Source organism: Arachis ipaensis, chromosome B1, assembly GCF_059453495.1.
Source record: "Arachis ipaensis isolate K30076 ecotype BB chromosome B1, ASM5945349v1, whole genome shotgun sequence".
In the NCBI taxonomy this organism is placed as follows: domain Eukaryota; kingdom Viridiplantae; phylum Streptophyta; class Magnoliopsida; order Fabales; family Fabaceae; genus Arachis; species Arachis ipaensis.
The window spans coordinates 83837207-83842360 of record NC_142436.1 but is presented as its reverse complement, the minus strand read 5'-3'; the positions used below and the strand labels follow the sequence as shown (position 1 = coordinate 83842360).

At 35.3% G+C, this 5154-nt stretch overlaps 1 non-coding gene across 1 annotated transcript; it reads left to right on the top strand.

Moving 5' to 3' along the window:
- The first annotated feature begins 2338 nt into the window (after positions 1 to 2338).
- LOC148577277 (small nucleolar RNA R71) lies at positions 2339 to 2446 on the top strand. The gene has a single exon (XR_015903798.1). It is a non-coding gene; the product is annotated as a small nucleolar RNA R71 (small nucleolar RNA).
- The last annotated feature ends 2708 nt before the right edge of the window (positions 2447 to 5154 follow it).

The following is a 5154-nucleotide window of genomic DNA, read 5'->3' as shown; positions in this document are numbered from 1 at the left end:
ATCCATACTTGCCCATGCTTGCTGCAATTCTTTGGATTGTTGTGACTTTTTCTACTGCTATTTGTCATCCGGGAACGTCCAAATTACTGCCGGAATGCTGCCCAAATTTCTAGAAAATGTTTGTTATTCAAAATTCACACCTAAAACTGAAGTTGCAACTTTTAAAATTCAGATTTCTTTACCTCACCAAGTTCGGTTCATAGGGTGAATCGGTCGGCATTTCCATGTCTTTACTTTATTTCCCGTGATATGCATCTAGTCGAATCTTCATGACCACTCACTTGTCAAGTTGAGTCAAATGCCTTTTTGCCTTATATTAGGCCCCAATTTGACTTCAACTTGCGTTTTTCTTGAAGATGGTTCATTCATTTGCAATACTTGGTCCATTTCTGGCGTTAAACGCCAGTCTGGTGCCCATTTCTGTTGTTAAACACCCAGAATAGTGCCAGACTGGGCATTTAACGCCCATTCTGCTACTCTTGCTGGCGTTTAAACGCTAATAAGCTCTTCCTCCAGGGTGAGCTATTTTTAATGCTGTTTTTCATTCTTTTTTTTATTTTTCAGTTATTTTTGTGACTTTACATGATCATCAACCTAAAGAAAACATAAAATAACAATGGAAAATAAATAGATATAATTAAATAACATTGGGTTGCCTCCCAATAAGCGCTTCTTTAATATCAATAGCTTGACAGTGAGCTCTCATGGAGCCTCACAGATAATCAGAGCAGGGTTGGGACCTCTCAACACCAAACTTAGAGTTTGAATGTGGGGGTTTTGTTTGACTCTGTATTGAGAGAAGCTTTTCATGCTTCCTCTCTATGGTTACAGAAGGAGAACCTTGAGTCTTGAATACAAGGTAGTCCTCATTCAACTTAAGGACTAACTCTCCTCTGTCAACATCAATCACAGCTTTTGCTGTGGCTAGGAAGGGTCTGCCAAGGATGATGGATTCATCCTCATCCTTCCCAGTGTCTAGGATTATGAAATCAGCAGGGGTGTAAAGGCCTTCAACCTTCACTAGCACGTCCTCTACTAGTCCATAAGCCTATTTCATTGATTTGTCTACCATCTCTAGGGAGATTCTTGCAGCTTGTACCTCAAAGATTCCCAGTTACTCCATTACAGAGAGTGGCATGAGGTTTATCCCTGACCCCAGGTCACATAGAGCCTTCTCAAAGGTCATGGTGCCTATGGTACAAGGTATGAAGAATTTTTCGGGATCCGGTTTTTTCTGAGGTAATGTCTACCTCATTAATGCATTCAGTTCATTGGTGAACAAGGAGGGTTCACTCTCCCAAGTCTCAGTACCAAATAACTTGGCATTCAGCTTCATGATTGCTCCTAGATATTTAGCAACCTGCTCTTCAGTGATGTCTTCATCCTCTTCAGAGGAAGAATATTCATCAGAGTTCATGAATGGCAGAAGGAAGTTCAATGGAATCTCTATGGTCTCTGTATGAGCCTCAAATTTCTTTGGTTCCTCAAAGGAAAACTCCTTTCTGTCCAGAGGACGTCTCATGAAGCTTTTCTCACTGGGACTCACGTCCTCCTCACTCTCTCCAGGTTTGGCCATGTTGGTCATGCTTATGGCCTTGCACTCTCTCTTGGGATTTTCTTCTATATTTCTTGGGAGAGTACTGGGAGGAGTTTCAGTAATCTTCTTACTCAGCTGACCCACCTGTGCCTCCAAATTTCTAATGAAGGACCTTGTTTCATTCATGAAACTTAGTGTGGTCTTGGATAGATCAGAGACTATGGTTGTCAGGCCAGAATGGCTCTGTTCAGAATTCTCTGTCTGTTGCTGAGAAGATGATGGAAAAGGCTTGCTATTGCTAAACCTATTTCTTCCACCATTATTATTGAAGCCTTGTTGAGGCTTCTGTTGGTCCTTCCATGAGAAATTTGGATGATTTCTCCATGAAGGATTATAGGTGTTTCCATAGGGTTCTCCCATGTAATTCACCTCTGCCATTTCAGGGTTCTCAGGATCATAAGCTTCTTCTTCAGAAGATGCTTCTTTAGTACTGTTGGACGCAGCTTGCAATCCATTCAGACTCTGAGAAATTATATTGACTTGCTGAGTCAATATTTTGTTCTGAGCCAATATGGCATTCAGAGTATCAATTTCAAAAACTCCCTTCTTCTGAGGCGTCCCATTGTTCACAGGACTCCTCTCAGAGGTATACATGAACTGGTTATTTGCAACCATTTCAATGATTTCCTGAGCTTCTGCAGGGGTTTTCAGATGAAGAAATCCTCCTGCAGAATGGTCCAATGACATTTTTGACAACTCAGACAGACCATCATAGAATATACATATGATTCTCCATTCTGGAAGCATGTCAGTAGGACACCTTTTGATCAATTGCTTATATCTTTCCCAAGCTTCATAGAGGGGCTCACCTTCCTTCTGTCTGAAGGTTTGGATTTCCACTCTAAGCTTGCCCATCTTTTGATGTGGAAAGAATTTGGCCAGGAAAGCACTGACCAGCTTTTCCCAAGAGTTCAGGATTTCCTTAGGTTTTGAATCCAACCATGTTCTAGCTCTGTCTCTTACAGCAAAAGGGAAAAGCATAAGCCTATAGACCTCGGGATCAACTCCATTGGTCTTGACAATTTCACAGATTTACAAGAATTCAGCTAAGAACTGATGAGAATCTTCCAATGGAAGTCCATGAAACTTGCAATTCTGTTGCATTAGAGAAACTAATTGAGGCTTAAGCTCAAAGTTGTTTGCTCCAATGGCAGGAATTGAGATGCTTCTTCCATAGAAATTGGAAGTTGGTGTAGTGAAATCACCAAACACCTTCCTTGCATTATTGTTGTTGGGTTCGGTCATCTCTTCTTCTTTTTCAAATAATTCTGTTAGGTCCTCTCCAGAGTGTTGTGCCTTAGCTTCTCTTAGCTTCCTCTTTAGAGTCCTTTCAGGTTCCGGATCAGCTTCAACAAGAATATTCTTATCCTTGCTCCTGCTCATATGAAAAAGAATAGAATAGAAAAGAATAGGAATCCTCTATGTCACAGTATAGAGATTCCTTTATGTGAGTGGAAGAATAAAAGAGTAGAATGAACAAGAGAGAAGATGAAGAATTCGAACACAGAGAGGGGGAGAGGGTTCGAATTATAAGAAGAAGAGAAGTCTTAGTAAATAAATAAATAAATAGAAAAAGATGAGAGAGAGAAGAATTCGAAATTTGAATTAAAATAAAAGGAAAATATTTTTGTTTTTATTTTAATTATTAGTTAGTATTTGAAAATTATAAAAAGGAATAAAATTAAAATTAAAATTTAAAATAATTAGTTAATTAAAAGGAATTTTGAAAAAGGGGTTAGTAGTTTTTGAAAGTTGAAGAGAGAAAAGTAGTTACGTGGTTTTAAAAAAGATATGATTGAAATAGAAAACTTTTTAAAATTAAACAAAAAGTCAAGTAGTTAATTGAAAAAGATTTTAAAATCAATTTTGAAAAGATAAGAAGTTAGAAAAGTTTTTGAAATTGATTTTGAAAAAGATATGATTGAAAATCATTTTGAAAAAGATTTGAAAAGGAAATTAATAAGATTTGATTTTTGAAATTAAAGTTGATTACTTGACTAACAAGAAACTAAAAGATATTATTCTAGCATTTAAAGTTTGATCCTTTCTTAATAGGCAAGTAACAACTTGAAAATTTTTGAATCTAAACATTAATCGTTAGCATTAATTTCAAAAAAATATGAAATAAAATTAGAAAAAGATTTTGAAAATCAATTTTAAAATTTTTGAAATTAAAATGAAAGAAAAATGAAAAAGATTTGATTTTTGAAAAGGTTTTGAAAATATAGGATTCTTAAATTGAAAATTTGACTTGACTCATAAGAAATAACTAAGTTTTTAAAAATTTTTGACTAAGTCAACTCAAATATTCGAAATTTATGAGACGAATAAGGGAAAGATATTTTTTTATTTTTGAATTTTTAATGAGGAGAGAGAAAAACAACTAAATGATGCAAAACATAAAAATTTAAGATCAAAACTAATAATGCATGCAAGAACACTTTGAATGTCAAGATGAACACCAAGAACACTTTGAAGATCATGATGAACATCAAGAACATATTTTTGAAAATTTTTGAGAAAAGAAAGACATGAAAGACACCAAACTTAAAAATTTTTAAACTTTAGACACTAATAATTCAAAAATGCATATGAAAAACAAGAAACGACACAAAACAAGAAAATCACAAGATTAAACAAATACAATCATCAAGAACAACTTGAAGATCATGAAGAACAAAACCCAATGCATGGATTTTCGAAAATTTAAAGAAAAAATCAAAATATGCAATTGACACCAAACTTAAAATTTGACACTAGACTCAAACAAGAAACACAAAATTTTTTTGTTTTTATGATTTTATTAAAATTTTTTTTGTATTTTTCGAGAATTATTTGGAAAAAGAAAAATAAGGATTTCAAAATTTTTAATAAAAATTCCAGGAATCATGCAATGTTAGTCTAAAGCTTCGGTCCAAAATTTTAGACATGGCTTAATAGCCAGCCAAGCTTTCAGTGAAAGCTTCGGTCCAAAACACTAGACATGGCCAATGACCAGCCAAGCTTCAGCAGAACATTACATACAACAGCTCAATTGATGAGAAAGACAAAGAAGCTCTTCTAAGCATAAGTGAAACCTCGGTCCAAAAGATTAGACATGGCTTAATAGCCAGCCAAGATTCAACATATCTCATGAAACTCTATAATTCATTCTTAAAAATTCTGAAGAACATATATTTTTATTTTATTAAATTTTTTATTTTTTATTTTTCAAAAATAAAATGCTTAAAAATAAAATAAAATTACCTAATTTGAGTAACAAGATGAACCGTCAATTGTTCAAACTCGAACAATCCCCGGCAACAGCGCCAAAAACTTGGTACGCAAAATCGTGATTATTCATTCCCTGGCTATCGCGCCAAAAACTTGGTGTGGGAGAACGTGATCTCAAGACTTCTTCACAATTTCGTGTAACTGACCAGCAAGTGCACTGGGTCATCCAAGTAATACCTTACGTGAGTAAGGGTCGATCCCACGGAGATTGTTGGCTTGAAGCAAGCTATGGTCATCTTGTAAATCTCAGTCAGGCAGATTTCAAATGGTTATGAGGTTTTGAT